At 42.7% G+C, this 25958-nt stretch overlaps 1 protein-coding gene across 1 annotated transcript in view; it reads left to right on the top strand.

Annotated features, from left to right (window-relative positions):
• TNFRSF19 (TNF receptor superfamily member 19) overlaps window positions 1–25958 on the top strand; it is a 143669-nt gene that overhangs the window by 680 nt on the left and 117031 nt on the right. The window lies entirely within an intron of this gene.

The following is a 25958-nucleotide window of genomic DNA, read 5'->3' as shown; positions in this document are numbered from 1 at the left end:
GTGTGTGTGTATATATATCACATATCCCAGACACACACACACACACACACATACATAACATAAGACTACAGTCAGTAATAGAATAAACTAAGAATGCATTATTATTATTAATAATAATAATAATAATAATAATAATAATAATAATAAAAAAAATATATATATATATATATATATACTCCATATTTTTTTTTTTTTTCATGCAATTTGACAATTCAAAAACCCATCAGGTTGCACCCCCCTTGCCGGCAACAGAACCGTTCAGAACTCTATAAAAAGGTTCCCGCACTACTTCTTCTTTTTTTGGGGGTGGGGGGGGTTCATTGTGACTTGCATTGACTTCTGGTAAATGGCGTTTCATGCCACAATGACATCGGAGGTGCAAATTGCACTCATCTGTGTTTCTAAACCCGCGTTGGTGTGAGGCCTATGATTATTAATACAGTAGAACCTTGGTTTGAGAGCATAATTTGTTCCAGAAACATGCTTGGAATCCAAAGCACTTGTATATCAAAGCATTTTTTTTTACAGGGTATAAATGAGAAATGAGGCACCTCCTAAGTGTAGCAAATGTTGTACCTTCATTAAATGTAACCATAGTGCTACACTTAGAGGCTCCTCTCTTCTTTTTTATACTCAGTTGTAAACGTCATACGGGTCAGAGCGTCTTGTGATCACACATAGGGGTTGATTTACTAAAGACAAATGGACTGGGCACTCTGCAAGTGCAATTGCTCCAGAGCTCAGTAAATGAGGCAAAGCTTCACTTTACAAAGAATACCCAATCGCATGCAAGGAAAATAAAAAAAACAGCATTTTTTTTCTTGCATGTGATTGGATGATGAAAGCCAGCAGCACTTCCCATCATTTACTAAGCTCTGGAATAAATGCCCCTGCAAAGTGCACAGTCTATTGGCCTTTCGGTAAATCCCAAGCCCCCCCATAGTGATGGTAAATGTAAAGTTGATTGTATGATCAGATTGTAATATGTAGACCTCAGTGATGCTCCCTCACTCTGTGTGTGATTGGATCCAATGAGATGATGATGTCATTATGTGTAGTGTAATGAATATAGGACGTCATACGGGTCGGAGCAACTTGTGATATGTGACACACAGCGCTGCACTCCTCGCCTTGGACTTTTCTGCAGTCTATGAATGCGATGATACAAATCACAGCGCTGGTTGGAGGGTGATTTCATTTATCACTATGCAGCGCTTTTATCATACGATTTAGAGCTACGAGATTTTGGCTAAAATGAGAATCACAATTTTTTTGCTTAAAAGATAGATCACGATTCTCATGGCGTAACATCATCTTTCACATAAAAAAAAAAAATGGACTAACTTTATATTTTATTTTATTCATTGAAGTGTCCCCCACTCCCCCCCCCCCCCCAAAAAAAATGCAACGTCCGCTGGGCAAATACAGTGTGACATAAAATATTGCAACAATTGCCATTTTATTCCCTAGGGTCTCTGCTAAAATGTTTCTTAAATTAAACTCAATATTTTTGCTAGAAAATTACTTGGAACCCCAAAATATATATATATATATATATATATATATATATATATATATATATATATATATATCTCTATCACACACACACACACACACACACACACACACACACACACACAGAGAGATATAGTGTGTGTTTTGGGGTTCCAAGTAATTTTCTAGCAAAAATATTGAGTTTAATTTAAGAAAGAAGTGTCAGAAAAAGATTTGGACTTTAAGTGGTTAAACTTCCTGCATTTACACACAGATGTTCGCTCTAAGAAGGAAGTTGGTTACAATGTTTCATGTTACAAACTTGGCAGACTGCCAGGATTTTAGTTACAATGTTTCATATTGTTGAAAACTTGTCAGACTGCCCGATTTTATTTATTTTTTATTTTTTTTTCCCTTAAACTTCTGTGTGTAATCTCTTTGATCTAAGAAGGAAGCATTAGTTACAATGTTTCCTGTTAAAAACTTGGCAGACTGCCCAGATATTTTCTTTTGACAGCTGATAAGTCTCTCCACTTGTTATATGAATGAATCAGCAAACTGCTTTTGAGATCGTCGGGGGGGTTGAATCGAGATCACAATTTTTAGCGATTAATTGTGCAGCTCTACATTCGATAAGGAGGATCCTGACCTCGCCATACACGAGGACAGCACAGCCCGCCCGTCTTCTTCTGTATATCCTGATGTGACATTGGCATGTTATAGACTCTAGAGCAGTGGTTCTCAACCTTCTAGTGCCGTGATCCCTTGATAAAATTTCCCAAGTTGTGGGGACCCCTAACAGTAAAATTATTTTCGTAGCGTGGGTTGTCCGCACCCAAGGCAAGACAAGTAATTTGCGCTCCCTGAGTCCATTACACTCATACAGTATTGAACCCCCTTATGGTACACTTGCTTACTGGGCACATATACCCCCTTCCTGCGCAGGTGAAATTTCAAATTTCAGCACTGTCACGCTTTGAATGACAATTGCGCGGTCGTGCGACGTGGCTCCCAAACAAAATTGATGACGTCCTTTTTTTCTCCCCACAAATAGAGCTTTCTTTTGGTGGTATTTGATCACCTCTGCGGTTTTTATTTTTTGCGCTATAAACAAAATTAGAGCGACAATTTTTTTATTTTTTGCTATAATAAATATCCAATAAAAAAAAAAAAATTCTCAGTTTGGTCCGATACGTATTCTTCTACATATTTTTGGTAAAAATAAAAATCGCAATAAGCGTATAGTGATTGGTTTGCGCAAACGTTATAGCATCTACAAAATAGGGGATAGAATTATGACTTTTTTATTTTTTACTAGTAATGGCGGCGATCCGTGATTTTTGTCAGGACTACGATTTTGCGGCGGACACATCTGACACTTTTGACAAATTTTTGGGACCATTCACATTTCTACAGCGAACAATGATATAAATATGCACTGATTACTGTATAAATGTGACTGGCAGGGAAGGGGTTAACACTAGGGGGCGAGGAAGGGGTTAATGTATTCCCTAATTAGTGATTCTTACTGTGGGGGGAGGGGGGTGACCGATGGTTGTCCCTATATACAAGGAACACACCTTCAGTCTCCTCTCCCTGACAGGACGTGGAGCTCTGTGTTTACACACAGAGCTCCACGTTCCTGTCTCCGTGACCGCCAATCACGGGTGCCTGGCAGACACTGCGGCCGCCAGCCACGCGCATCGGCACCTGACTGACACGGCGGGCGTGCACGCGCCCCCCAGTGGCCTGGAGGCCGTATATAGACAGCCTCCCGGCATTTAAGAGCCCCATTGTGGCCATAAAAACCCGAGTGCGGGCGGGAGGAGGTTAAAAAATAAGACAGTAAAGTTGGCCCGATATGTCACATTTCAAAATTGTGCCTGCTCATGGAATGGTGGCAAACTTTTACTTCATAGGCGACTTTAAACAATTCAACAGGTTGCATGTCTAGAGTTGCAGAGGAGATCTAGGGCTAGAATTGTTGCTCTCGCACTAATGATCACAGTGATACCTCGCATGTGTGGTTTGAACACCGTTTTCGTATAGGGGTGCGACTTATGTATGCGTTTGCTTCTGCGCGTGAGCTCGGTGGGACAGGGCACTTTTTTTATTTTATTTTTTATTAATAATAACATTTTACTATTTTAATTTTTGAATAGGGGAAGTTTGGGTGCTGCAGAAGTGGTGGGCATCCAATCGGGATTGGCAAATTCTGCAGGCAGGACACTATGGGTTTGACGGGCCTGTCTTTGTCTTCTTCTTGGTGGCAGCGGGACACTACTTGTGCTTGCCTCCTCGCCAGCTTGAACTGCACTTATGGGACTCGCCACGTCACCAAGTGTTACTGCAGTGCTGGATGTATGACCAGGATGTACTAGGCCACTGGTGCTTGCCAGTTCACCAGAAGGATGGCGCTAGTACTTTTCTGCTCCATACGAGAGACCTTCGGTTCTTGCACCTCAACAACAGCAGAAGAATGGGGTCCAGTATGCCTGACCTTGGCAGGGACCTCAACTTCGTCATCAGAGCTATCTGGCATTGAGCCGCTGTCGTCTACAGGATTGTATTCTGAACCAGAATCTGACAGATGAGTGACCTCCTCTTCACTATCTGTCATGCTCCAGAAACGCGTAGGCCTCTTCACTAGTGTACCTTCGATTTGCCATTTTGGGCTCTAAATTTACTGGTACAACTAGTAAGGATTCACAGGTAAAAAAGCACCTGACTGTCAGCAACTGTATCAAACGCTACCAAAGAAACTTTTAGCGATCGCAGGGATCAGGCCTGACTCTGCAAATGCTGCAGTTATGTGTTTAGGGGTTTGTAAGTGACAGTGATTGATCGATACTGCACTTGAGTGGGCTGGGCTGGGCGGAGGGGCAAAAACCCTAAACTGCTGGGGACGCTAGTATAGATCTGTTCAGAATACTATACCACTAAGGGAGGTGTATGCTGCGTGCGTGGGTGTTAGCGCTACTGGCACTTATCTGACGCTGCCTGGGGCGACGCAGACCCTATCTGATACTAAAACCTAATTGATATCACCCGCTGGGCGGTCAGGGGGTTAAACCTATATTGGGTAATAAATGGTGAGTGCCCTGACGCTATAAAAAGCAAACTAACTAACCAGCACCACCCGTAACACTTATATGGTGATCACTGGTGAAAGGGTTAACTAGGGGGCAATCAGGGGGTTAAAACCTTTATTGGGTAATATATGGGGGTACCTGACGCTATATAAAAACCTGACGGTGAACCTAAATAACGAACTGGCTACCTAGCGTCACCCGTGACACTAATACGCCGATCAGAAAAAAGATTGCTTGGTGACACTGGCGACAGGGGGTGAAAGGGTTCCCTGGGGGGCGATGAAGTGGTTAAACATTTATTAGTGGGGTTAGGGGGTACCATGGACCTAAAGGGGCCTAACACTAACTGCCCTATCACTTTTTACAAATGCCACTAAATGCAGTGATCAGTAAATAAATTATCACTGTGACTGGGGGTGATCTGGGGGGTGAAATGTGTGCCTATGTGTACTGGTGTCAGTGTAGATGTCTTCTCTCCTATATCTATCTATATCCCTGCCTCCCATCTCTCCTCACAGCGGTCTTTTTGCTGAGCGCCAAGGAGAGAAGACATCAAGTAAGTGCACCAACACTACACTGACACCAGTACACATAGGCACACATTTCATCTCCATCTGCCTGCCTGTGCCATTCTGCCGACGTATATAGTCGTTAAAGTAGTTTATTAAGCTTATAAAGTAATATGCCTTTTACTTACCTCATCTGTGCAATGGTTTTGCACAGAGCAACCCCCGATCCCTTTCTTCTGGGGTCCTCGCCAGCGCTTCAGGCCCATCCTATTTATCTGGTGCACCCCAGGGAGACCTGTGCATGCTCGCTCTTGAGCCCGGCTGCTGTGTCCATTGACACAGACAGCAGGACTCGACCTCCTTCCCATGTCACCGGATTTGATTGACAGCAGTGGGAGCTGCTATCAGTCTGTCCAATGAGGAGAGAGACAGCGGCGGGAGCCACTGCACTTGTGCACATAACTGCATCGGATGGGCTCAGATAAGGAAAGGGGGGATCTGGCAGGGAGCTGCAGCACAGAAGGTTTTTCACCTTAATGCATTAAGGTGAAAAACCTTAAAGTGGTTGTAGAGCCTAAACCTTTTTTACCTTAATGCATTCCTTGCATTAAGGTAAACATTTTTTGGTTTCAGCACCCCCACCACCCCCCTCCTTTTACTTACTTGAGCCCTCATTCGATTCGGGATTGGCTCTGGTCAGAACTGGACGGTGAATTCATGTAGGCATTCATTGGACATTTCCTTTCTTGTTCTTGGAGAAAGCCACATCACCTAGTCCTAGAAAAAAGAAGAATGAGGTTATACCCGGGGCAGTCACAATTTACAGACTGTCTTATGAAGGTATTTTTCTGGTTTTTGGTTCCATAGACTTCAATGGATCAAACAATGTGTATTGAAAAATGCAAAATGCACTTGGAATATGCAAACTGCAACCTGCATAGGTGTGAATCGGGCCTTATGACTTACCTGTTGGTGGGTTGGGTTGAGGAACCATTCCTGAATGTGATGGCCAATTTTGTGGCATTGAATAGGCTGAGGCCGCTGGTGGATCCCTTGAAGAGCCTGGCATGGTGTCATGTACAGAATAGGATATCTTCCTTTTCTTGATATCAGGTCGATATTCCCAATCTAAACAAAGAGGCAAAACATTATTATCATGTATAATACAGATGGAGAAAAAACTGGTGTGGAAAAGCAGAATCGTCCTATTATCAGTCAGACACAATCGGCACACCCTACAGACTCCTGTAATGAGAGGATTAGGGCCCTGAGCACTGAGAATTGTGTCTGGACTACTTACTTGGAAACTCTTCGTTGTGTTGTCTTTTAATCCGCTGTGTCTCATCATAATTGGTTTGTTTCAGCTCCTCGGACATTTTGCTCCATTCCTCACCAAGCATCGAACTTATGACGGCAAACTTGGTGTCGGGATTGGCTCTGGTCAGAACTGGACGGTGAATTCGGGCCCAGATCATGTAGGCATTCATTGGTGGTTTCACTTGTCCTTTCTTGTTCTTGAAGAAAGCCACATCACATAGTCCTAGAAACAATCCAATCAGCTAAGACCTGCTCCTTTTCTGAGCTAGATGGCTGGCTAGTTGACTCATAGCCAATCACATCCCAGAGCTCTTCATTGTTCACTGGGACAAACTGTGCCGATGAACAATCATATTGGGTAGGAGGTAGCTCCAGCCTAAATCTCCGAGCCCGGACAGCTGATAGTGCAGCTATCCAGGCCGTGACCGGCCGCCATCTTGAGGCCTACGTAGAACGACCATCCTTCCTCCATCCTTCCTCCAGTGCACCTTGGTGAGCTTGCCTCACAGTCCTGCTTATCCCTTGGACATCTGCTGCCTCTGCCCCAGCCTAAATCTCCGAGCCTGGGCAGCTGATATTCAGGTCACGGCCGGCTCCACACATCTGCAGCCCGCCGCTATCTTGAGGCCTACAAAGAACGCTCATCCGGCTTCTGCCATCCTTCCTCCAGAGCACTTTGAAGTGTGTAGGGGGAGTGGGGCTCTAACTTTTCTTAGATTAGTGATGTTTATACTATGAAATTATATTGACTCAGTCAAAGTCACATGTTTATTATTTTTTTTATATTGATAGTTACTTCTGTATCAATTAAGAACTTTAGTATCAATTAAGAACTAACAGCATTTGGAACCTTCATATGATTCCTCTGTGAATTATATTGTAATGACTATTATACAATGATTATATTGGAATGACCTTTTTTTTTTTTTTTTTTTTTTTTTTTTATGAAAATAAAAAACTTGAACGAGAAAAAAACATCTGTGATCACATTACCAATTGATGTCCCTTGGAAATGCAGAGGTTTAACCCCTTCATGCCTGAACACAATTTTGCAGCTTTGACATGTATTAGTGAAACATATGTACATATCATTGCAACTGCTTTGTTTATCCAGGTAAATTATACCTTGTTTTTTTTTTTCAGGGCTGATTGGGCTAAATGGTAACAGATATATCTCATGATTTTTTTTTTTTTTATTAGCAAAGGAAAACTGGCCCAAATTAGTAGACGTGCACTGCTGAAAAATGTGTTCGTTTTTCATTTCATTCTTTTTCTGGTCATTCGTTATGATCGAATTTTGTTATTAAGTGTTCTTGCATAGCAAGACCACTTGCTGTTATTTCATTCATATATATATAATATAATATATAATTATTATTATAGCCAAATTTACCACCCTAACGCCTCCCACAGCTTTTGCACTACATAGACAGTAATTATACCGAAATGTATGGATTGTTCCCGATTGGTGTGCTATTACTTTGTGGAACTTTTTGCCAAATGGTTCACGAAATATTGTAATTTTTGCAGCGAAATTGGTCCAATAGGAATGAATTGCGAAATGTTCAAAATTAGAGTGGAAGCTGACCACCCCATGATCGTCCAAAACATTATGATCAGCCAGTTTTTGATGGGGGCAGTTTTTGATAGAGCAATAGGATGGGGGTAATTTGATGGGTCCGTTTTGATAGGGGTAATTTGATGGGGGCAGTCTTTGATGGGGCAATGGATCGACACTGTTGGATCACATCTACATCTCCAGGGGTAGGGGTGCAACGGATCAAAAAACTCACGGTTCGTATCGTTCCTCGGATCGGGAGTCACAGATCAGATCATTTTTCGGATCGGCAAAAAAAAAAAAAAAATTCTCCCCCACTGTAATATCCACATCTCTCCCCCCCCCCCTACTGTAATATCCACATCTCTCCCCCCCCCACTACTGTAATATCCGCACCCCCCCCCCCCCCTGTAATATCCACATCTCCCCCACTGTAATATCCACATACCCTCAGGCAAGACAGCCCCCCTCCTTAGGCAAGACAGCCCCCTCTTAGGCAAGACAGCCCCCCCCCCTTAGGTAAGGAGGAGGGCCGCTGCCGGGTGTACCAAGATGGCCGCGGCTCCGAAGCTAGGCCGAAGCCGCGGCCTCTCCTAATGTTATTGCCGCGGCTCCGGAGCTAGGCCGAAGCCGCGGCCTTTCCTAACGTTATGGACATGGCTTCGGCCTAGCTCCGGAGCCGCGGACATAACACTAGGAAAGGCCGCGGCTTAGGCCTAGCTCCGGAGCCGCGGCAATCCGCGGATCATAGCGTGTGCCGATCCGAAGGGGGTGACCCGTTCGGATCACCAGTGATCCGTTGCAGCCCTATCCAGGGGCACTGTCTCCAGTCAGGAGTATTGGTGGAGGCAAGAACACTTCACACAATGTCCCCAGAAATTGTAGCTTTTCTAGTTTTTTTTTTTTTTTTTTTATCCACCCTGGGTCGGGGTGTCGTTAGAAATACATTGACACTTGCAGCAGATCGCTTTTAAATGTGGTGTGAGAAACAAACATGAAACGCACTGTGTTCTGGTGTGAAAGTGCCCTTAGTCTAGGTTCACATGTATGTCATAGGGCAATGTATGTACATAGATGTGTGTTCTACATGGCTTGTGTTCTGCAGCCTGTTGGAATGGTCATCGCATTGCACAGAAGTTGCACGACTGAGCATTTGTAGCTTTAAGGGGGTTGTAAAGGTTCATTTTTTTTTTTTTTTTTTTTCTAAATGGGTTCCTTTTAAGCTAGTGCATTGTTGGTTCACTTACACTTTTTTTATTTTTATTTTTTCCTTCTAAATGTTTTTTTTCTTTGTCTGAATTTCAATTGCTCACTTCCTGTTTCTCCTCAGTAAACTTGCCACCATCATCGGAGCGGTGGTTAGTCAGCCAGAACAGCTTACTGAGGAGGGAACAGGAAGTGAGAAATTCAGACAAAGGAAACAAAGAAAAAACATTTAGAAGGGAAATCGAAGGAAAAGGTAAGTGAAGCAACAATGCACTAGCTTAAAGGAACCTATTTAGAAAATAAAAAACAAACCTTTATAACCCCTTTGCCCACTTGCTTACTGGGCACATATACCCCCTTCCTGCCCAGGCGAAATTTCAGCTTTCGGCACTGTCGCGAAAATTGTGCGACGTGGCTCCCAAACAAAATTGACGTCCTTTTTTCCTTACAAATAGATTTTTTGGTGGTATTTGATCACCTCTGCGGGGTTTTTTTTTTTGCGTTATAAACAAAAAAAGAGCGACACTTTAAAAACAAAATATATATTTTTTACTTTTTGCTATAATAAATATGCCAATTTTATATATATTTTTTTTTCTCAGTTTAGGGGATAGAATTCTGACTTTTTTTTATTTTATTATTTTTTTTACTAGTAATGACGGTTATCTGCGATTTTTGTCAGGACTGCGATATTGTGGCGGACACATTTTTGGGACCATTTACATTTATACAGCGAATGCACTAAATATGCACTGATTACTGTATAAATGTGACTGGCAGGGAAGGGGTTAACACTAGGGCGTGGAAGGGGTGAAATGTGTTCCCTGGGAGTGATTCTTACTGTGGGGGAGGGGGACTGACTGGGGGAGGAGACCGATCGGTGTCCCTATGTACAAGGGACACAGCATCGGTTTCCTCTCCCTGACAGGACTTGGATCTCTGCGTTTACACACACACAGAAATTCACGTCCTTGGTTGTGTAACGGCCGATCGCGGGTAACTGGCGGCCATTAGGCACGCGTATCGGCTGGCTAAAAGGTTTTTTTTAAAGTCTCAAGCCTCAGACACCCACAGAAACACTCAAAGAAACACGTGCAAATGGAAAAAAAAGACTTCTGTAAAACAACCAAAGACCCTCAAGTGTAAGCTTAGGTTCACACAGCTGCGATGCGATACATCGCATGTGACTCGCACAGGAAACGCACCCCATTCCCGTGCAAATCACATGCAATGTCTGTGCGTTTCGAGCCATTTGTTTAGTATGGCTCAAATCGCAACGCATCTGCACCAAAACGGTGCAGGACCCCCCCCCTTTTTTTTTTATAGTCATGCTGCAATCGATTAACACCCATTTTTATCCAATTTAGGAAAACGCACTGCGTTCTGCAACCTGCATTTGGGATGTTGTTAACTTTTATTGTCACCTGTAGCAGATGGCATGAGCTCAATGCACATGCGGTGCGGGGGAAACGTAGCAAATCTTGTGCGTTTTCTCAGTGTGAACCAGAGATCAATGTTGCCTAAGAATGAATGGCACTGTTGCGCACCTACAGTAGAAAGAAGCACCATTTTCCCCAATGTTAGGAAAATCTACAGATATATTTACACAATCTTGTGCTCTTCTGTGTTCCAATCAGTGCAGGCACTTGGCTGACACAACATATCTGTACTATGGTGGCGGGAGGGACCCCTATATCGGCCCCTATCTACAAATCTGCATGGCTGGTTTTGTACTGCTCTACAACTTCTGTTTGCTTATCTGTGAATCAGGATGAGCTCACTGCTACTTGAAACGCCTGCAAGTGTTTGTTTCCTGCGAAAAGAATAAAAGAAAAAAGACTTTCGGAGCCAAGTGTGACTTTTGCGAGCAACGAGTACCGTATTTATCTTCCTATAACGCACCCCGGCGTATAGTGCGCACCCCCAACCTAGAAGGAAAATTCCTGGAAAAAAAAGAAATACTTAGTTTGGATGCCCCTCGTCGGTGTCTTGCCCGGCGTCCATCGGTGGCCTTGTCCGGTCCGGCGTTCTTTCTGTGGCCATCGTGGTGTCCTCCCCGCTGTGTTTTTCAGCCGATTCCCGTGCTGTGTTTGAACCACTCCGCCGACATATACCGAGCGCAGTACACTCGAGCATAGTCGGGCAGGCTTGGCTCTGCTCGCGGTCACGTCCTGTACGTCCTTTACGCGAGAGGAGCCGAGCCTGCCCGAGTGTACTGCGCTTGGTATATGTCGGCGGAGTGGTTCAAACACAGCGCGGGTATCGGCGTATATCGCGCACCCACGATTTTGCCCTGATTTTAAGGGCAAAAAAGTGCACGGTATACTCCGATAAATACGGTAGTCACCAATCTGTATTTGATTTCTAGGGACAGTCTCAGAATTTTGTTTCTTCAAATTTCTATACTTGGAATGTATGGGAACTATTTAATAAGCAGAAAATGTGAACTTTCACTGCCATTTAAAACGCATACACCTGGATGATTCTCCGCTAGAGAATGTTTGGTCAACTTGTCTGCCGTCAGCAGTGTATGGTCCTTACTGCTGCGACGTCTACAGAGTGGGGTGAAAAGGGCCGGGCGTTATTCATCCCGGAGAGAACCGGCTCATTGGTGCTTTATAGAATATTTGTTAGTGTGCACCGAAATATCATCCGAAAACTGTTGGAAAATAAATATATCTCCTTCCTCTTCTCCCCCCTATGGGGTTTGTCCATTACAGGAGTTGGGGTAAGTGGGTTGAATGATGCTGGCCTTTATTTAATGCAGAAGACTGGCGGCATCTAGTGGCTAAAACAATTTACTGCAGTAGGTGGCTCTGGATTGAAGATGAGTATTGCAGCCAAAACCTGCTTTTTTTATGTAGATTTTTTTTTCTGGTCTAATTAATATTTTTCCTTTTTGGAGTTGTACTTTGAAATTAATAAATAAATCTGAAACTAGGTCCGCTTTTTAAATTTTAGGTCTGCTGTGCCAACCAGAAGTTTTATTTCAGGGCATTTTATGCAGATTTGATGTGATCTGTGTGTGTTTGTTTTTATTTATATATATATATATATATATATATATATATATATATATATATATATATATATATATATATATATATATATATATATATATATATATATATATATATATATATATATATATATATATATATATATATATATATATATATATATATATATATATATATATATACATAAAAAAAAATATATATATATCTGAAAGAAATGGTAAGAGTTTTCATTTTCATGGCAAATGAATGGATTTTCTGATCCATGGGACTTCTTAAAACAAGCCAGTTATTTTATCCTCCTATGCGGGTCAGGCCAAAAAATAAAAAAAAAATCTATGGTAAGCCTGTGGAGATGTGAAAATCATTGTTCCCTTCTTGGCATGGACGCTGTAAATAGATACAGAATGGTGGTACTTGCAATTGGATATGGTTTAGGAAATATGCCATTGAAAGCATGAATAGTAGCGTTCCAAGCAGCACTGAAAGGGTTACCCGGAATGCTACTGTTCTGAGTCCAGTGCGGAGGGAACAAAAGACAGATGTGGAACACAATCTAGTTCAGTGCTTTCCTCTCCATCCAAGTGATCAGAGGGATTTATATCAAAGACACATCTAAGGGCTCAGCCTCCAGATATTTGGGCTTTATGATGCCACTAGCTGTGATAAGTAACTCATTTAGCTGAAGGTTGGATTAAGGATACATCAAGTCAGACTTTTTAAGGGTCTGTAATAAAGGCTTGTTCTAATGAAAATATATTCTACCGGCATGATCTTGGAGATTTTCTACATTACTTGCAGATTTATCCGCTCCCTTCTTAAACCTTATAGCGGGAGTTCACCCATTTCTAAAAAAAAAATTTTTCTTCCCCTAGATTCCTGCTCGTTTTGTCTAGGGGAATCGGCTATTTGTATTAAAATATGAGCCGTACTTACCCGTTTTCGAGCTGCATCTTCTTCCGTCGCTTCCGGGTATGGGTCTTCGGGAGCGGGCGTTCCTTCTTGATTGACAGCCTTCCGAGAGGCTTCCGACGGTCGCATCCATCGCGTCACTCGTAGCCGAAAGAAGCCGAACGTCGGTGCGGCTCTATACTGCGCCTGCGCACCGACGTTCGGCTTCTTTCGGAAAATCGTGACACGATGGATGCGACCGTCGGAAGCCTCTCGGAAGACTGTCAATCAAGAAGGAACGCCCATTCCCGAAGCCCATACCCGGAAGCGACGGAAGAAGATGCAGCTCGAAAACGGGTAAGTACTGCACATATTTTAATACAAATAGCCGATTCCCCTAGAGAAAACGAGCAGGAAGCTAAGGGGAAAAAGTGCCCTCTAAGGGTGAACCCCCGCTTTATTGATGATGATGCGTCTTGCAGGATACGGGTTTTCACGTTCTTTCTTGCTGTTTGCTGTATTCCTCCCCAAAAAAAATTTTTTTCCCCGAAATACATTATTTACTTTTAGCTGGCCATTCATCCGATTCGGGTGACGCCAGATCGCCAAAAGACTATTTTTCAATTTATTTTTGTCAAAGGAGCCTGGTTGGAAAATTGATGTGCTGTTGGCATGTGTGGAGGAATCTGTTTGATTTCTTGTGTAAAAACGGCCATAGACCCCACCCCCCACCCTTTTATTGGCTGAGCTAGATGTACTTAAAGCGACACTAAAGAAAAAAAAATGGCAAACATGTTATATTTACCTCCACTGTGGCTCGTTTTGCACACAGTGGCCCCGATCCACATCTTCTGGGGTCCCTCGGCGGCTGTCATGGCTCCCCCTCCGCAAGAGCTTTTCATCCTAATGCGAGCGAGGTGGAAAGCTCTTGCGGGCGCGCTCCCGTGATACAGCGGCCGACTGTATCACTCGGCCCCGGCGCGCCGCGTCATCGAAAGTGATTGACAGCAGAGCCAACCAATGGCTGCGCTGCTATCAATTCGCCCAACCTAGCCAATCAACGGGCAGGCTGGGAACCGAAGAGGATGACGGGGACGAGCGCGGGACTTTCGAGGGGTGAGGTAAGTAAAACGGGTGTTCGAGGGGGCGGTACTGTCGGATGTTTTTTTACCCTAATGCATAGGATGCATTAAGGTGAAAAAACCTTTACCTTTACAACCCCTTTAAGCCTGGTACACACGATCGGATTTTCCACCGACAAAGTGTAGGAATTTTGTCCGAAGGGCGTTAGCCAGGAACTTGTCTTGCATGCGAACGGCAAAGAATTGTCGGCCAGCAAACGCGAAACGACTTGGTTTTTCTTAAAAGCAATGCCATAACCATAACACAACATTGGCAGAAGTTGCCCAAAGGGTCGCGCTAAAGAGCTGAAAAAACATGTAGTTTTGTGTTTGGCTGACAATTCTTTGCCGTTTGTATGCAAGACAAGTTTATGGCCAACGCCCTTCGGACAAAAGTTCTACGCTTTGTCCACAGAAAATCCAATCGTGTGTATGAGGCTTTAGCCACTTTGCCCACAAGCTGATGATATGCAGTGTAAAGCCTCTTACACACTCTCGGATTTTCTGCGGACAACCCGTAGGACTTTTGTCCGAAGGGCGTTGGCCAGGAACTTTTCTTGCATACAAACTGCAAATAAATTTCGGCCAACAAACTCGAAACTACGCATTTTCTCTTTTCGTCCATGGATGGACACAGCCTTTACAAATCTTGACATATGGGTTATGTTCCTATTCATAGGAGAGGTCCTATCCTACGAACAGGAACATAACCCATATGTCAAGATTTGTGAAGGCTGTGTCTGTCCATGGACGACAGAGAAAAGGATTTTACGGGGAGTTAGCTCTTTAGCGCCACCCTTTGGGAGACTTCTGCTAATGTTGTGTTATGGTGAGCATTGCTTCTGAGCATTTTTGGTGAGGGTTTATTCTGCCTGTAGGAGCATACGCCTGAAAAAGCCATGCTGTGCATGGGCACATTGGCCAACATGGAGGGGAGTTTCTAGGCAGAAAAAAATAAAAGCTCAAAAGCCTGTAGGAGCCAATTCTTTGAGCTCCTTTGAGCTGCAGTGTGCATGAGCCCTAACTATGTAACTTATTTTCACATGAGTATTCTGAAAATAACACACTTTCCTGTCCTAGGGTGGCTATGCTCACTCCTTCACTGTATCTATAGAAGAGGACATGGTTGTAACCCAGGCTGCTCTTCTGATTTGCACCACAAACGCGTCTTTCTCACGTCATTTCCATTTAATGAGGGTGGGTGTGTAGTTTACAGAATATAGACAAGAAAGACACAAGGACACTGCATTTGTGGCATTTTTATGCTCTACACTGGCTTGAGGAGAGGTCAAATTTTCCTGGCATCTGGACCTCGCCCATTGTGTGGGACAGGGCGATCACCCAACAGAGTGGAATAAAGTATTGTTTTGTTGGTGTGTCTCACCATAACCCTCAAGCTCTTTGTTCGTTGAGGCCTCCTAACATGGTGAGTTGATGTCCAGTTTGCGGTGGTGGGCACAGCGAGGATTGTATACACACATGGTTTTCATCTGTAAGAACTTATTTCCAAAGAGCATGTGTGTTCTCCAAGGGCAGAAAGAGTTTACACATCCACATGACATACAAGAAAAATCCTTTGTATCCGATCAAGCTGTGATGAAATGAACGCGGTCCGCAGCATGTGGCTACTTTTGTTATCTATGCACATTATGGATGGTAATGGTAAAGTTATAGTATGTAACTCATCTTTACACTAAATGTCTAATACTGATAGCATGAGTGAAATTCCAGAATTTAGACATACCAATACATACTTGCGTATTCCTTCTTGAGCTCCTCATGACCCTTGGAAGCCAAGGAGGACAGTTAATGAGCAAATGTTGACCTCCGCTTGGAAGGCCATGCTTTGTCTAGCCCACACTTCCTGTTCCTTTGTGTCTATACTTGTCTCCTTTTGTATTTATGGGAGAAGCTATGACTGTCACACAAGCTGGACTTAAAAACGTCTGCCTTTTATTTTTCCCCATGACATAGTGGGTCGATGGGACTAGTAGTTTACCTAAAGCTGAATTCTAGGAATTCAACTCCTTTGTAAAAAGAGAAGGCACAATATAAGTTGAGTCCAAGGAGGTGCATGGCATCTCCTGGACTTATCTCTAATATTTGCATCTTTAACAGGAGGGTTGTTGAGGCTGGTAAGCCTTCCCCCTCCTCCTGCCCAGCAACAGAAGCCTTGGTATTTACATGAGGCCTCTGCTGTATATCATCCGCCGCCACAACCTATCTTTTCATGTCTATGCTGACGACACCCAGTTCTACGTTCCTCTGCCCAGGGATGGGGGGGCACAGATAACTCTGGCCACCTGCCTGGAGGAAATTCAAGCCTGGATGGGGGCCAATTATCTTATGCTCAATGGCTCCAAGACTGAGTGCATGGTTTTATGCAATCAGCCATGGTCGGGCGGTTTCTCTACCTGGCCGGACTCCTTTTCATCGGTCCCAGTACCAGTCACCCAGGTCAGGGATTTGGGTATCATCTTGGACGAGAGATTAACGCTACGACCACAGGTAAATCAGGTGGTGAGTTCTTGTCACTTCCACTTGAAACTCCTGAGGTCGACTTTTCGCTTCATTGAAGAATCGCACAAGATCTCTATGGTTAATGCCATTATCGGAAGTCGATTAGATTATTGTAACGCTTTGTACCTGGGTTTACCTAATAACATCATGCACAAACTACAGCTTATTCAGAATGCCGCTGCAAGGCTACTCACGGGTGTTTGTCGTCGTGACCACATTACGCCATCGCTGAGAGCCCTGCATTGGCTACCCGTGAAGGAACGGGTTCTGTTTAAGACTGGTTGCATGGTGCACAGGGATACCCATGGCAAGGGGCCAGTGTACCTGCAGGAAAAATTCACCAAGTATGTGCCTAACCGTACCTTAAGGTCGGCTAATTCGGAAACTTTGGTGATCCCTAAATTTCGGGGGAAAAAAATGCGGAGGGAGGACGAGTGCGGTCCAGGGAGCACAGTTTTGGAACTCCCTGCCTCTAAAATTAAGGCTTGAGAATGATCTTTTTAAGTTCAGGAAGCTTCTAAAAACTGAGCTTTTTAGTCAAGCCTATGAAATTACATAGGTTTTTATAGTTCTTTGATCTGCTAACCATTTTAAATTTTGATCTGTTCCGCTGCCTGTGTGTTTTTTTTTTTTGGTTGTTGCTGTATTGTTGTTCTCGGCGCATCGAGGCCTACGGGTAACTGAACCATTTTATACTTTTAAGAATTTTAATAAATAAAATAAAATAAATACATTTACAAAATACAAAGGCTCCTCTGAATTGACAGCAAAGGAGTGGGGAGAGCCTAACTCCTCTGTGTGCTTCTCTCCTCTCAGATCCCGGAGTGTCTCATCAGCAGAGTAGTAAACCTTTTAAATGTAAATAATAAAAAGAGGTCCAGGAGATGCCATGCACCTTGGACTTAACTCATAGTGTGCCTTCACTTAAAAAAAAAAAAAATGAAGGGGGGAAAAAATGTAAAACTTGGACTGTATTTACACTAATGTGATGCATGCTCATAACGTCTCTATAAGTGTTCCATTAGGCTGCCCATTCAAGTAAAAGGACCATCTATATCATACCCCTTGAAATTTTCCAAATTTTGTCATATTGCAACCAAAAACGTAAATGTATTTTATTGGGATTTTATGTGATAAACCAACACAAAGTGGCACATATTTGTGAAGTGGAAAGAAAAATGATAAATGGTTTTCAAAATGTTTTGCAAATATGTGAAAAGTGTGGCGTGCATTTTGTATTCAGCCCCCTGTACTCTGATACCCCCAACTAAATTCTAGTGGAACCAATTGCCTTCAGAAGTCACCTAATTAGTAAATAGAGTCCATCTGTGTGTAATTTAATCTCCGTATAAATAAAGCTGCTCTGTGATGCCCTCAGAGGTTTCTTGGAGAACCTTGGTTAACAAACCGCATCATGAGGGCCAAGGAACACACCAGAAAGGTCAGGGATAAAGTTGTGGAGAAGATTAAAGCAGGGTTAGGTTATAAGAAATTATCCAAAGCTTTATCTCATGGAGCACTGTTCAATCCATCATCATCCGAAAATGGAAAGAGTGGCACAGCTGCCAACCTACCAAAACATGGCCATCCACCTTAACTGACAGGCTGGGCAAGGAGAGCATTAATCAGAGAAGGAGCCAAGAGGCCCATGGAAACTCTGGAAGAGCTGCTGAGATCCACAGCTCAGGTGGGAGAATCTGTCCACATGACATCTATTAGTCGTGCACTCCACAAATCTGGCCTTTATGGAAGAGTATCAAGAAGAAAGCCATTGTTGAAAGAAATAAAGACATTAGTCCCGTTCGTGAGAAACCTTGTGGGGAGGACACAGCAAACATGTGGAAGAAGGTGCTCTGGTCACGCAAGACTAAAATTCAACATTTTGGCCTATAACCAAAACGCTATGTGTGGTGGACAACTAACCCTGCACATCAACTGGGACATATAATCCCCACCGTGAAACATGGTGGTAGCAGCATCATGTTGTGGGGATGCTTTTCTTTAGCAGGGACAAGGAAGCTGGTCAGAATTGATGGGAAGATGATTGGAGCCAAATACAGGTCAATCTTAGAAGAAAACCTGTGAGGCCCTGTACACACGACCGGTTCATCCGATGAGAATGGTCCGACGGACCGTTTTCATTGGTCCACCGCTGAAGTGGCCTGATGGTCTGATGTGTACACACCATCAGTTCAAAATCCGATCGGGTCAGAACGCGGTGACGTAAAACACAACGACGTGCTGAAAAAAACGAAGTTCAATGCTTCCAAGCATGCGTCGACTTGATTCTGAGCATGCGCGGGTTTTGAACCGATGCTTTTGTGTACTAATGATCGGTTTGGACCGATCGGTCAGCGGTCCATCGGTTCGATTTTAAAGCATGTTTTAAAATTTTGGACCGAAGGACAACAGACCGATGGGCCGTACACACGGTCGGTTTGGACCTCGGTCCATTCTCATCGGTTTTGTCCGACCGTGTGTATGCGGCGTTAAAGTCTGCAAAAGACTTGAGACTGGGGTGGAGGTTCACTTTGCAGCAGGACAAAGACTCTAAACATACAGCCAGAGCTACAATGGAATGGTTTAGATCAAAGCATATTCATGTGTTAGAATGGCCCAGTCAAAGTCCAGACCTAAATCCAATTGAGAATCTGTGGGAAGACTTGAAAACTGCTGTTCAGATGCTTTCCATCCAATCTGACAGAGCTTAAGCTATTTGGCAAAGAAGAATGGGCAAAAATGTCACTCTCTAGATGTGCAAAGCTGATAGAGACATCCCCAAAAAGACTTGCAGCTGTTATTGCAGCGAAAGGGGGTTCTACAAAGTATTGACTTAGGGGTGCGGAATACAAATGCACCCCACACTTTTCACATATTTATTTGTAAAAAAAATGTGAAAAACCTTTATCATTTTCCTTCCACTTCACAACTATGTGCCACTTTGTGTTGGTCTATCACATAAAATCCCAATAAAATACATTTACATTTTTTGTTGTAACATTTCAAGGGGTATTAAACTTTTTCAAGGCACTGCATCTCATCAAAATGCACCAACAAAAGCCTTTGCATTGATCATTTTTGTAATGCAGAAAGACTTGATTGTGACTTGCAGGCAACACATCTAAGGACTGGTAAGGCGAGCTGCAATGTGTTACGTTTTTTTTTTCTTCAAAACTCCTCCACATAAAAACAGACAAGAATGCTACCAGGACTGGTATTGGCGCATATTCCTCAGTCCCTTCTATTTTCACACCTGTGGGAAACTGAAAAACAAATGGACGGATAGATTTCCGAATTTTCCATGAATTTGCCATCCCTTATCAAGGGAATAAGGCTTGGCAAAAATTCCATACAAATGGCAAGCTTCCACATCTTGCTGTATCCTTTAATTATGTGTAACAGCGGCTTTGTCAAATTGAAACGTGGAAGGTTAAATTCGGGTGGATTTGGCAGCAGCGAGCAAATCTTGTGTTTAGTTTATAAAGGCAGATATGATAACAGTGAGCCAGCTGTCCGGATGAATTACAGCGAGAGCTCTTAATATAATTACTTGTGTGATACAATTAGCTTCTATGTAGCTGTGATTACCAGGCACTGCTTTCCACAACCAGCCAATTCCGTTTGCATTACAAGTGGCTTTATATGCAATGTATCTGCAGGAAAGTCAACCCAGTCACTAAGATCTCATAGAACCTTTAAAGCCCAACTCCACAACCAAAAGTATTACAAGTCAGTGGATCATGCATCAGTGGGGGGGAGCTGGGCTTTTTAAGGGTTAATGGAATTTCAACAGCAATTTTAAATTTGTAAACCTGCAGCTTTTCCTAAAATACTGTGATATCTTGTGAGTCTACTATTAGGCCCCTTTTACACTGAGGCGTATCTCAGGCGTTTTAGCGCTAATAATAACGTCTGAAATAATCCTGCCCCAGCATTCTCAATGTGAAAGCCCGGGGCAATGCGCTGGCGGGAGGAAAAAAAATCTCCTGCAAGCAGCATCTTTGGAGCGGGGTACTTATCGCTCCTATATACCACTCCTTCACACCGCTCCTTCCCATTGAAATCAAAGGGGAACTACGGTAATACCACCAGCAATGCACCGCTGCAGAGGCGCATTGCGGGTGATATTAACCATTTTTTTGGCCACTATTAGGGGTTAAAACCGCACCGCTAGCGGGCGAATATCGCGGTAAATATGACGGTATAGCGGCGCTAAAAATCGTGCCGCTATACACCACCACCGCACCTGCCCAGTGAGAAACGGGCCTTAGGGTCATTGTACCAGTCCTTCATTTTACAGGGTGACAATGCTCTGTCTTGCAGTTACTCTTCTCTGTTGGGGGGCATTTACTAAAGCTGCAGAGTGCAAAATCTGGTGCAACTCTGCACAGAAACCAATCGGCTTCCAGGTTTTATTGTCATAGTGTAATTGAACAAGCTGATTGGCTGCCATGCACAGCTGCGCCAGATTCTAAGTGCTCCAGTTTTAGTACATCTCCCCCATTGAGACTACAAGTGGCTGTTTTTTTTAATGCACATTTTGCAGACATAGGGGGTTATTTACACAAAAGGCAAATCCACTTTACATTACAAGTGCAAAGTGCACTTGAAATTGCACTGGAAGTGCAGTCGCTGTAGATCCGAGGGGGGGACATGCAAGGAAAATAAAAAACAGCATTTTAGCAAAATAAATAAATAAAATAATAAAATCAGCAGAGCTTCCCCTCATTTCAGATCTATCCCTCGGATTTACAGCGACTGCACTTCCAAGTGCACTTATAGTGCAAAGTGGATTTGCCTTTCGTAAATAACCCCCATGGTTTACTGTTACCATAGGGAAACCCACCCTGAAAAAAGTCCTACAGTCATCACTGGAGTGTACAGTATATAGACAGGCTGAAATTGAAGTTGTAGGATATTATCAGCACAGGGATCTAAAGGAAAAAAAATAAGGCAAAATCAAGTATTTTATTAAAAAAAGACAATTGTTTATGATGCACAGTTTTTAGTAAACTATAAATGTCAATTTAGGATTTACACATATACTTTAATGGAGGTTTCTACTTTCAGATGTATAGTATAATGAGCTCTTCTCCTGCTACCCTTTTTCCCTGCTGCTATTCCCAGCTGTCAAAATTACAGGCAGGAATTGCTATGTATTACATGTCGGCCTGTCAAAATAAAACTGCTCATGGGTAAAATGGCACTTACAGATTAGTTGGGTAGTAAAATGCAACAAATGTATGGTCACATTGGGTTGACTATGTTATATACTTTACAGGTATTTTTCTGCAGATTGTTTTCCTTCTCTTTTGAAATGTTATTGTTTTTCCACATATAAATACAAATTTAAAGCGGGAGTTCACCCATTTATTTTTTGACCTTTTCCCCTTAGCTTCCTGCTCGTTCGGTCTAGGGGAATCGGCTAGTTGTTTTAAAATATGATCCGTACTTACCCATTTTCGAGATGCATCTTCTCTGTCGCTTCCGGGTATGGGTCTTCGGGAGCGGGCGTTCCTTCTTGATTGACAGTCTTCCGAGAGGCTTCCGACGGTCGCATCCATCGCGTCACTCGTAGCTGAAAGAAGCCGAACGTCGGTGCGGCTCTATACTGCGCCTGCGCACCGACGTTCGGCTTCTTTCGGAAAATCGTGACACGATGGATGCGACCGTCGGAAGACTGTCAATCAAAATAGGAATGCCCAGTCCCGCAGCCCATACCCGGAAGCGACGGAGAAGATGCAACTCATAAACCGTAAGTACGGATCATATTTTAAAACAAACAGCCGATTCCCCTAGACAAAACGAGCAGGAATCTAAGGGGGAAAAGTGTATTGTAGGGGTGAACCTCCGCTTTAATATTTCTCTCCTCATTTGCAGATCAGTATATACTCTCATTCAGACATGACACAGGGGTTGATTTACTAAAGGCAAATCCACTCTGCACTACATGTGCAGTCACTGTAGATCTGAAGGGAAGATCTGAAATGAGGGGAAGCTCTGCTGATTTTATCATCCAATAATGTACAAGCAAAAATTCGGTTTTCTATTTTCATTGCATGTACCCCTCAGACCTACAGCGACTGCACTTCCTAGTTCACTTGTAGTGCAAAGTGGAGTTGCCTTTATTAAATAAACCCCAATAGATAGGATTAGTTTTATTTTATTTTTTTCTAATCTCTATAATTTTTTTATTTATTTTTTGTAATATATATTTATTCATTTATTTAAATTTGTTATTTTTTTTATTCCCTTTTTTTTTTTTGTGCTGCATAAAATGTGCATAATTGGTAAACTACACTTTTGCTGGCCTTTCTACACATACACCATTCTAGTGTGATTTTAAAGAGACAAATCATAGAATAAAATGTATAACCTTTATTTACAGTAAAACTTGTTTTTTCTGCAAATGAACCCTGGTCAAAAAAAAAAAAAAAAAAAAGCAATTAAAATTTTTTTTTTTTAGTCTTTTTGTCTATAGATTACATTTTTACTAGACCGACAAAAAGCCATGTTTGTCACTAAAAAAAAGACACTGAATGTATTGCTTTGATAATAATGTAATACAAAACTTTCCCCACATAAACGGCCCATAGTAGAAAAGTAAAAATTGTTCTGGTCCAGAGGCATTATAAGGATAAAAGAGCTGAAATGGTTAATGCTGTCTATACACTAGAGGCAATATTGTGACAATCTCAACCAGCTTTCCAATCTTAACATCCAAATACATTAAAGTGTTACTAAGGAGTTTTTTTTTGGTAAATCTGTCATTCTTACCTGCTCTGTACAATGGCTGTGCACAAAGCATTCTCTGTCGGAGCTCCTGGTCCCTCCCCCCTCTGAGTGCCCCCATAGCACGCTGCTTGCTTTGGGGGCACTTGTGCTTGCTCGCTCCCTCCCCACTGGCTGTGATTGTCAGCAGCAGGAGGCAATGGCTCCTGTTGCTGTGTCATAATCAATGAGAAGGGAGAGACCCAGAAGAGTTGATGCTCTCATGCACATCGCTGGATCGAGATGGGGCTCAGGTTAGTAATGAGGGGGCTAAGAGGGGGAGTTGCACACTGAAGGTTTTTACCTTCTTGCATAGAATGAACAAAGGTAAAAAACCTTCACCCTTTACAACCACTTTAGCGCAACCTATTAGAATAGCGTTTTTTATTGAAAACCCGGTTTTTGAGAATGTTTGAGTAAACATTTGATGCTAAAGTACTTGGAACCCCTGGAAGCTCCTAAAGCAAAGCACATTTACATATGAGCTAAAGCTGTTAATCCTAAACATGGCATGAATGTACATGTTAACTACTGTTTAATTAAATTTCTTGGAACTAATTCCATAAATATATTTGATTGGAGTCCAATATGTCAACATTGGTGTTGAAAACATTTGCAGTTCTAGTGTTAATTGCTGCCAATTCAGTTTTCTTTGCTCTGTGAGATGATGTCACTGTGTTCTGGAATGACTGCGCCTTCATGTGTCTAGATAATTAGCATGTTGGAAAATATATTTCCTTAAGAGTTACTAACTTATGGTTTGTAAAGCATTGGTCTGTACGGATCTTATTCTGTGTCTTGTGAGAATATGGCAGATTTCCATTTAGGTGAGAAAATCAAATCTTCATGCCGTCTTCTAGACTGTAAGCTCTAACGAGCAGGGCCCTCTGATCATTCCTGTATTAAATTGTATTGTAACTATAATGTCTTCCCTGATGTTGTAAAGCGCTGCGTAAACTGTTGGCGCTATATAAATCCTGTATAATAATAATAATGTGAAAATTGAACAGCAATGCAGAGAAACCAGAACACTAAGAAGTAGATTCTGATGCAGGATTTACTAATGTTCCATATTGACAAAAAAGTTACACCAACTTTTTGGTGGCCCTCTTTTTTTCAAGGTGACAGAAGAGACTCATGTCCCCTTAAAAAAGAAGGCTACGTGCTCTCGAAATGTTGCCTTTTTGCTGATCTGGGGCTTTAGCTTCAGAGTCTCCTTTTAATTGGGTTACCATGTCTGTGCTAGATGGTTCAATGAATTATGAAAGTTTACCAGACACAGATAATTTCATCCTGGCATTCATCTTTTCACTTCCCTGCCATGCCAAGTAAATCCTTTTAACTCTTATCTTCGGAACAATCTGTGACAATATAACCTGGTGAGTTCACTAGTTCAAGCACTTTTTGGCTCATCTTAAAGAAAAAAAAAAACCCTGCAAGACAAAGGCATAATGAGCTAGTATGTATAGCATACTAGCTCATTATGAATTACTTACCTGAGAACGAAGCCCCCGCAGCGGTCCACGTACACCTCCTCCGTCGGCGCCATGATAACCGGAGTGGCTTCCGGTTATCGCTGCTCCGGCACTGTGATTGGCTGGAGTAGCGATGACGTCACTCCTGCGCGCGGGAGCCGCCACTAACAGCATGATCGCCGTTAGTAGCGATGTGCCTGCGCCTTAGACATCAGTGCCGTCTTTCTTGGAAATGTCTCCTTAACCGTGTAGGTTTAGCAGATATTTCTTGCACCTACAGGTAAGCCTTAATCTAGGCTTGCCTGTAGGTCAAAGTGGTCTGTAAGGGTTTACAACCACTTTAATGTAGGGCCGAAACAACTAATCGATTATGAAAATGGTTGTCAACTATTTTCATAATCGGCCAGTTGATTAGTTGGCCTGCATATAGTATGCATTATTTGTTTACATATCGGGAAATACAGTGCAGCACACATACAGCTCAGCACACCATTCATACATGTCACTAAGTGCCTGAGAATTTGTGAATGTGAAAGTGTGAGGAGCAATGCCTCATGGGACATGTAGTCCTGGGCAGGAAGTGAGTGGTTCTAAACGCAGAAGTTTTTTTTCCTTGCTATAGCGGGCGCTCTATACTATACTTTGCAGCTTGCTATTGAGGCTCTCTGAGGGCAGGAGGAGCCAGAAGCATCGGTGAGGGACCCCAGAAGTGGAGGATCAGGGCTGCTCTGTGCAAAACCATTACACAGAGCAGGTGAGTATAACAAGTTTGTTTAAAAAAATTAAAATCACTTTAAAGACTGCAGGGAAGATCAGCATCTGAACCCAGAGAAAGTGGAGGTAATAGAAGGCATTACAATTACTGTAGTTGGTTATTATTTTTTGACCACTGCATATGGATATTTAAGAATAAATTGCCTTTTTTTATTTTATTTACATATTTACTAAATTGTACACTTTTTTTTTTTTTAAGATTATCCGATTAAT

The sequence above is a fragment of the Rana temporaria genome, chromosome 2, assembly GCF_905171775.1.
Source record: "Rana temporaria chromosome 2, aRanTem1.1, whole genome shotgun sequence".
In the NCBI taxonomy this organism is placed as follows: Eukaryota; Metazoa; Chordata; class Amphibia; order Anura; family Ranidae; genus Rana; species Rana temporaria.
This window is presented reverse-complemented; position numbering and strand designations above follow the sequence as displayed.